The sequence below is a fragment of the Arvicanthis niloticus genome, chromosome 17 (assembly GCF_011762505.2).
Source record: "Arvicanthis niloticus isolate mArvNil1 chromosome 17, mArvNil1.pat.X, whole genome shotgun sequence".
NCBI classification, from domain to species: Eukaryota; Metazoa; Chordata; class Mammalia; order Rodentia; family Muridae; genus Arvicanthis; species Arvicanthis niloticus.
In genome coordinates, this window is record NC_047674.1 from 11,000,377 (window position 1) to 11,009,472 (window position 9,096).

At 43.5% G+C, this 9,096-nt stretch overlaps 1 pseudogene; it reads left to right on the forward strand.

The window, feature by feature from the left end:
- Window positions 1–836: 836 nt before the first annotated feature.
- LOC117722724 (adenosylhomocysteinase pseudogene) lies at window positions 837–3,253 on the forward strand (annotated as a pseudogene).
- Window positions 3,254–9,096: the final 5,843 nt, after the last annotated feature.

The following is a 9,096-nucleotide window of genomic DNA, read 5'->3' on the forward strand; positions in this document are numbered from 1 at the left end:
TTTGGAATACCTCACAATGTTTTCTTGAATAAATGCTATATTTTAAAAGTATTTTTATGTTCTTTTAGTTTGGGTAGATATCAAAACCAAAAATTCACAACAAATGTAAAAAAAAATTCAGAAATTACAAATATGGAAGCTAGATTGTGGTGAGAAAGCAGAATTGGGGATCCCTGTAGTTTTCTGGCAAGTGGTAGATACCACATCTCAAAAGGTATACTGAAAATTCATAGAAGACACTGGGTATCCACCTCTGGGCTTCACATATACACATGCACACACTTGTGCTTGCAGCTACACGTCACCCATACACATATGCATATGCCCATATACAAGCAAAAACACTCTCTTCTTCTCTCTCTCTCCCACCTCTCTGTCACATACACATACACCATAACAAAGAAGAGTATTCAGAAGAACAATTTCACAGAAAAAAATCTGTGCATAGAATAGAAAAACATCAAGAATTTCTTCAATAATTAAATGCTAAATTTCAGAATGTGTGATTTCTTCTCTCACTATTGATGTATATATTTGTCTTGATTAAGACATCAATATGCCTTCCTGTGCCTATGTATGACCTCCAGCAGAGGTAAGCAGTGAAGAGAGATATGTAACCAGATTACTATTTAAATAACTAACTATGATTTGGGTGTGATAAGGTATGAAGTTCAAGCTTGTTGTTTAGAAAACCACATGTTGAGAAAAGTGTGCTTTTAAAAATGATAGTCTATACATGTCAATGAATGCACAATTAGAATAGCCATTCTGTCTCTTCCTGGAACCAACTAGTCCCCTTCACTGAGTTCATCAGTCCTAAAGACAGCACTGTCAGCATGTCTGATAAACAGTCTCACAAAATTTCAGACATCAGACTAGATATGTGTGGAGAAAAGACTCTGAACATAAGCAAGAATGAGGTGCAGGTTTGATACACATAAGGGAAATGTGTTTGGCCTCCAAACCACTGAAGGATTCTTCCGATTGCTGGCTGGCTGCACATGTCTGTGGTGACTGCTGCACTCATTGAGACTCTAATGGCCTGGGCTGCTGAGATGCAGAGTTCCAACTGCAATATCTTCTCTACTCAGGCTCATGCAGCAGCTGTGTAACTTTAATTTTTTCAAATCCTATTTTTAATGATGATTCTTAAATGCTTGAACCTTCCTTGTAGCCCATCACCCACCAGAGGTAGTGGAAAACAAAGCATATGTAGGGAGTGGACCTATTTAAAACAGTTCTTTGAAGCAACTCTTGTCTGTGTTGTCTGGAAATCACCAGTCCACTCTTAAACACCTCATGGGTGCACCAGCAATCCAGTTCAGTAGAGTAGAATTAGCCACAGCAGTGATATGACCTAGCAGAGACAGCCAGGCCTCAGCATCAGCTTGAGTCAGCAGGAGAGACCAACAGGAATACCAGGAGAAGTTCTTAACTGTGCCTCTCTCAGGGAAGTGAAGATCAGAAAAGACACAAGACCCACAAGCATTGCACAGCTATCTGTACTAGCAAGCCAAGCTCTCTCTCCATCACTCCATTGAGTCCTAGTTATACCCTCCAAACATGTGCCTTGCCTTAGCATGGCTCTTGCCTCAGCACATGCATCCAATCATCCCAAGTCCTTGGAAGCAGCAACAAATTGCAGTACACCACCACAAGTTTTTTGGTGCCTTTTTTCCTATGGCTATGGCATCTCAACAAACGCACCTCAACTATGCAAAGTAAAGCAGACCAATATGTATGTGTTGTTAGCAAAGAGTTCTTCATCATGTGTTCTTTCACATGCTTGCTTTAGTATAACATCCTCTTTCCTGTGTCTGTTTCAGCAAAACGTTCCTTTAGGAGTCTGTCTTAGCCTTTCAAACCTGTGTCAATGTTAACAAAAATGTTTCTTCACGTTTGCCCCAGCAAAACACCATCTGACCACAGCAAAGGGACTCCAGTTAGAGATTATTCTTTCCAAACAACCCTTAAGTTTCCACTTCACAGCTGCCGTAACCAAGCCCGGCATTCCAGTGTATGCTTGGAAGGGTGAAACAGACAAGGAGTGCATGTAGTACAATGAGAATTTTCTGTACTTCAAAGATGAACCCCAATGGTGGTGACCTTACCAACCTTATCCACCTCAAGTGACCAGAGCTTTTAGCAGGCATCCAAGTCATCTCTGAGGAAACTGTGACTAAGATCCATAACTTCCACGAGATGATGGCCAGTGCTATACTGAAGGTGCCAGCTATCAATGTCAATGATTCCATCATCAAGAGCAAGCTTTACAACCTCTAGGGCTACCAGGAGTCATTCATAGGTGGCATTAAATGGCCATAAATATGGTGACTGTGGGCTGGGTGGCAGTGGCAGCAGGCTGTGGTGACATTGGCATTGGATGTGCACAGGTCTTGAAGAGTTTCAGGACCCAAGTCATCATCACCAAAATTGACACCATCATTGTGGCTGCCATGGAGGTCTATGAAGTGACAACCATGGACAAAGCCTATAAGGAGGACAACATCTTTGTCACCACCACGGGTTGTGTTAATATCATGTTTGGGCAGCACTTTGAACAGAAGAAGGGTTATATCATTGTGTATAGCACTGGACATTTCTTTCCATTAATTTATTCACTTTACATTCCTATCACTGCCCCGCTCCTTCCAGTCCTCCTTCACACACTCCCTCCCCCAGTCCCGATCATCTATGAAGATAAAGCTATATATCCACTACATATGTGTGGGGTGTATGCTCTTTTGTTGGTGGTTCAGTGTCTGAGAGCACCCAAGTGTCCAGATTGGTTGACTCTGTTAATCTCCCTATGAATTCCTATCCATTCCAGGGCCATTGATTCTTCCCCCAACTATTCCATAAGACTCACTGAGCACTGTCTAATGTTTCACTGTGGGCCTCTGTATCTGTTTCAAACATTGGACATTTTGATGTGGAGATAGATGTGAAGTGATTCACTGAGAATACTGTGCTGAAAGTGAACATCGAGCCCCAGGTGGACAGCTACTGGCTGAAGAATGGGTACTGCATTATCCTGCCGATTGAGAAACTACTGGTCAACCTTAGTTGTTCCATGGGCAGTCCTACTTTTGTGATAAGCAACTCCTTTACAAATTAGATGATGGCACAAATTGAGCTGTGGGTCCATACAGACAAGTACTCAGTTGAGGTTCACGTCCTAAGTCCAATACACAAGTTGAGCCAAAGAGTATGTTTCAAAAGTATACAAGTCAGCAACTTTTCTCCACACTAACAATGAACATGCTAATAGAGAAACCAGAAAAAATAACCCTGTTTATAGTTAGTCCCATAAAACTATGACAAGAAATAAATCTATCAAAGGAGTTGAAAGATTTAAACAATGAGAACAAAAATTGAAGCCAGTACAGTATGGACAGACTCCATCCATGTTCTTGAATAACCAGAAATAACATTATAAAAATATTAATATAAAATAGGTTGTTAAAACAACCTACAGATCAAACACAATCTCTATCCAAAGTCTGATGATGTCTTTTTACAGAACAAGGAAAAAATACTAAGGTCATTTGTGAGAACATAAAAGATCACAAACAGCCATAGCAATCCTAATCAGAAAAACATTTTGCTGGAAATACCATAATACCTGCCCTCAGACCTTAGCATGGAGCTACAGTATCAAACACAGCTGAAGACTGATACAAAAACAAACCCATAGACAAGAAGGAGGGTACAATGGATACAGAAATAAACACACAAATACAAGTATCTAATATGTCAAAAATATACATTGGATGGGGAGAGTAGAGTAGTCTCTTTAAAAACTTGCTGGGAAATTGGATGTTAGCTGTTGGGAGCCGCGTGAGCATGACAGCATTCGTCATTACAAGATGGCGCGGGCATCCTGTCCTCCCACTAGTAAACAACTGACTGCGCAGGTGCAAAAGGCAAAAAGCGCACCAAAGTCACTGCCCATCCCGGGGCGTAATATGGGGGTGATGAGTGAACAGCCAATCAGAAGTGAACACGCCACTCTAGGGTACATATAGCAGTGCCTTTCCCGGTCTTTGGGTCTTTTCCACTTCTGCTTATACAAGAATAAAGCCTCGCTGTGGTAACCACCCGAACACCGTCTCACGTGTCTCTTCCACGGGCGAAGGGGACTCAAAAAGGGGCATGGAACAGTTTGGTGCCAAAACCCGGGAAGGAACTAAACATCCAGTGCCACAAGAGACCCCCCCGAGATTCGGGGCGGGTTAAAAGACTACAGGATCGAGGTACGTCTCTGAGAGGTATGCTTGGGGTAGAAGCCTTCGTTGTGAGAGGATTTTCACCCATTGCCGCCGCTGCAGTAGTTGGCCTCTTGTTTGTGTTGCTTTTGCTTTTAGCTTATTTGTGTTGTGAGGATCCAGCCCGAAGCACAGCTATTAGGGCAAGTCAAGAGGTTTCAAGAGAGGTCTGCTCCAGGTTATCAGAAACAGAGCGTGTTAGCCGACATCAGGCCAAGGAGCCTGGAAAGGAGAAGCAGGCAAAAAAGCCTGGGCAACAGAGGCAGGCCAAGGAGCCTGGTTATAGGAAAGAGTACTCAAGAGGAACAGGGGCCACTGCAGGGCCTGTTAAAGTTAAGGACCCTTCACCAGCTGGTGAAGAGAGAGTGGAGTTCGGGGGGACCCCCCTGTATCCCATTAAGGAGCCTGCCTCCATAGACCTTGGCAGCTCCGAGGAGGAGAGCTTAGAAGAGGAAGCAGCCGCCTGTGCAAAGGATTGCTGTTCTGGGATAAGACTAAGAAAGACCTTGAATCCCTCAGACCCTGCCTTGCCTCTGGCATATGCCTCGGGCAGTGCCTCTAATTTATTTCTCAGCCCAGGAGATTGCAGCTACAACTTGCATTTCCGGTGTTTGAAGCAGCAGAAGGCGCTCGTGTTCATGCCCCAGTAGAGTATAGGCAGGTCAAAGAATTAGCTGAGGCAGTACGTGCATATGGAATTGGGGCTAATTTTACTATATCTTAAGTGGAGAGATTAAGTACAGCTGCTATGATGCCAGGAGACTGGCAGGACACAGTGAAGGCGGTACTTAACAATATGGGCCAATACCTAGAGTGGAAGGCCTTGTGGCACGAGGCACTGCAAGCACAAGCCAGGATTAATGCAAACACTGAGGGACAACAATTATGGACTTTTGACATGCTGGCGGGAGTTGGCGTACACGCGAACGACCAGACCACTCATCCCAGGCAGGTCTATGCACAGATAGCATCAGCTGCAATAAAGGCATGGAAGTCTCTCCCTAGGAAGGAAGGCAGTAACCTTTATTTGTCCAAAATAATTCAGACATCTAATGAGTCTTTTTCTGACTTTGTGGCCCGCATGACTGAGGCAGCTGACAGAATCTTTGGGGAACCAGAGCAAGCAATGCCATTAATTGAACAGATGATCTTTGAAAATGCCACAGCTGAATGCCATGCAGCCATTGCTCCTCGAAGAGCCAAAGGGCTACAAGACTGGTTAAGAGTCTGCCGTGGCTTGGGAGGTCCCCTTACTAATGCCGGACTTGCAGCAGCTAACTTAGAAATGGCTGCAGTCCTCCTTAAGGGTCAGAATCGTGGAAAATTCCCTTCAAAACATATGGCCCGATGCTTTGCCTGTGGGAAGGCGGGACATATGAAGAAAGAGTGCCCAAATAATCAAATACCATCAAAGCTGTGCACTAGGTGTGGAAAGGGCTATCATCTGGCTCAGGATTGCCTCTCTGTCAGAGATATAAGAGGTCAGATCCTCCCTCCAAATCCCTCAGCCATTAAGGAAGAAAATTTTTCAAAAAACGGATATACAGGCCCAAGATCCTAGGGCCCCAAAAGATATGGGACACTGCTGAACACTCAGGGGACACTTTTTGCTGCAGAGCCACAAGGGGTTCCGCAGGAGTGGACCTCCGCTCCACCTCCCGAGTCCTACTAATGCCACACATGGGGATGCAGCCGATCCCGGTTGATTATAGAAGCCCCCTGCCAGGGGGAATTGTCGGCCTTATTTTAGGCCACTCCTCTCTTACTTTAAAAGGACTCGTGGTACACCCCGGTGTAATAGATCAGGATTATACCGGAGAACTTCAAGTTCTCTGTTCTAGCCCATAAGGCGTATTCTTCATCTCCCCTGGGGACAGGATTGCTCAATTGGTTGTCCTTCCAAGCTTACATGATTGTTTTCCATCCACTGAGAAGCTTAGAGGTGCTCAAAGGCTTGGTTCCTAAGGAACTGACTTCGCTCATCTGGTGGTTGACCTTAAAACTAGACCCACCTTACAATTAACAATAGAGGGGAAGAACTTTACTGGAATTCTGGACTCAGGAGTGGATAAAAGTATTATTTCTTCTAATTGGTGGCCTAAGGCATGGCCTGTAAAAAGATCGTCCCACTCCCTACAAGGATTGGGATATGAGGCCAGTCCCACAGTCAGTTCTCGCTCATTGACTTGGCAGGCACCAGAGGATCAAACAGGAAGTTTTATGCCTTATGTGCTTCCTCTCCCTGTCAATCTCTGGGGAAGAGATATCTTACAAGACCTAGGGCTAGTTCTGACTACTGAATACTCCCCACAAGCTATAAACATTATAAAGAGAATGGGATTTAAGGAAGGGAAAGGTCTTGGCAGGAATGAACAAGGAAGGTTAGATCCTGTCTCACAAGAATCAAACACAGGAAGACAAGGCCTGGGTTTTCCCTAGTTGCCACTGAGGGTTCTATGCCCATACCCTGGCTCACAGAGGAGGCCGTGTGGGTTCCTCAGTGGTCCCTATCCTCTGAATAATTGGAAGCTGCTACAAAACTAATTAAAGAACAAGTGCAGCTCGGTCATCTAGAACCTTCTACCTCTCCCTGGAATACACCCATATTTGTCATTAAAAAGAAATCCGGAAAGTGGAGGCTTTTACATGATTTAAGAGTCGTCAATTCACAGATGCGAATATTTGGCTCTGTGCAACAAGGCTTGCCTTTACTCTCTGCCTTGCCTAAGCAGTGGAAAATCATAATTATAGATATTAAAGATTGTTTTTTCTCTATTCCTTTGTGTCCACAAGATAGACCAAGATTTGCATTTACACTACCTACTATTAATTATTTTGAACCTGATAAAAGATATCAGTGGAAAGTTCTGCCTCACGGCATGGCCAACAGCCCCACTATATGTCAGCTGTATGTACAAATGGCCCTCGAGCCAATTAAGAAACAATTTCCCTCTCTGCTGCTGGCCCATTACACAGATGACATTATTATGTGTCATAAGGATTTAAGTACTTTACAGAGCTCATACCCCTTATTATTAAACACCTTGGAACAGTGGGGTCTATGTGTTGCTACTGAGAAAGTTCAATTTTCAGAAATTGGCTCCTTTTTAGGGACGGTTATCTATCAAGAAAAGATAATTCCTCAGAAATTGGAGATTCGTAGAGACCATTTACATACTTTGAATGATTTTCAGAAATTATTAGGTGATATAAATTGGTTAAGACCATTTTTAAAATTTCCCTTGGCCGAGCTGAAACCTTTATTTGATATTTTGGAAGGGGATGCTCATATTTCCTCACTGAGGGCCCTAACACCAGCTGCGAGTCATGCTCTGCAAATAGTAGAAAATGCTTTACAAGACACCCAGTTAAAACGCATAGATGAAACCAAAAACTTTGACTTATGTGTTTTTAAATCTAGACACTTACCAACTGCTGTATTATGGCAGGAGGGGCCCTTGTTATGGATTCATCCCAATGCTGCTCCCGCAAAGATTATTGAAAGGTATCCAGATGCAGTTGCTCAACTTGCCCTTCGTGGACTAAAAGCAGCCATTACCCATTTTGGAAGGGAGCCTAAGGTTTTGATAGTGCCTTATACTGCCCATCAAGTCCAAATATTAACGGCGACCTCTGATGTTTGGGCAGTGCTGGTTACTTCCTTCAATGCTCAAATAGATAATCACTATCCTAAGCATCCTATCTTACAATTTGCCTTACCTCAAGCTATCATATTTCCACATATTGTGTCTCAGGAGCCACTCCCAGATGGAATGGTAGTTTATACAGATGGGTCTAAAACAGGAGTGGGTGCCTATGTGGTTAATGATAAGGTTACATCCAAACAATACCATGAAACCTCACCTCAAATTGTGGAATACTTAGTAGTGTCCGAGGTTCTGGAAATCTTTCCAGGTCCCTTAAATATTGTTTCAGATTCCTTCTATGTGGTTAATGCAGTAAAAGCATTAGAAGTTGCTGGGTTAATTAAGACATCTAGCAGACTTGTAGAAGTTTTTCAAAAGATTCAGCTTACCCTGGCTAAGCGAAGATTCCCTGTCTTTATAACTCATATTAGGGCTCACTCAGGCTTACAGGGACCTATGTCCCGTTGAAATGACCTGGCAGATCAAGCCACAAAGTTGATTGCAATTGCCCTTTCGCCAAAATTAGATTTGGCCAAAGCCTTTCATAAAAGGTTTCATGTGACAGCTGAGACACTATGATGTCGATTTAACATTACTAGAAAGGAGGCTAGAGATATCGTGACTCAATGCCAAAACTGCTGTCAATTCCTACCTGTTCTCCATACTGGAATTAACCCTCGGGGAATTAGGCCATTACAGATCTGGCAAATGGATGTTACTCACATCCCATCCTTTGGCAAATTACAATATTTGCATGTCTCCATTGATACCTGTTCTGGAGTTATGTTCGCCTCTCCATTGACCGGAGAAAAGGCGGCCCATGTTATTCAACATTGTCTCGAGGCTTGGGGTGCCTGGGGAAAGCCTAAAATCCTTAAAACTGACAATGGACCAGCCTACACTTCTCAAAAATTTCAACAATTTTGCCACTATATGGAGGTGACACACCTGATGGGTCTTCCTTACAACCCTCAGGGACAGGGCATCATTGAGCGTGCTCATCGTACCCTTAAAACTTATTTGATAAAACAAAAAGAAGTTGAGGAAGCTCTGCCCATGGTGCCACGAGCTACTGTTTCTCTGGCACTTTTTACCCTCAACTTTTTGAATTTGGACAGTCAGGGCAACACTGTGGCTGATCGCCATTGCCTGGAACCAACTAGGCCAAAAGAAATGATAAA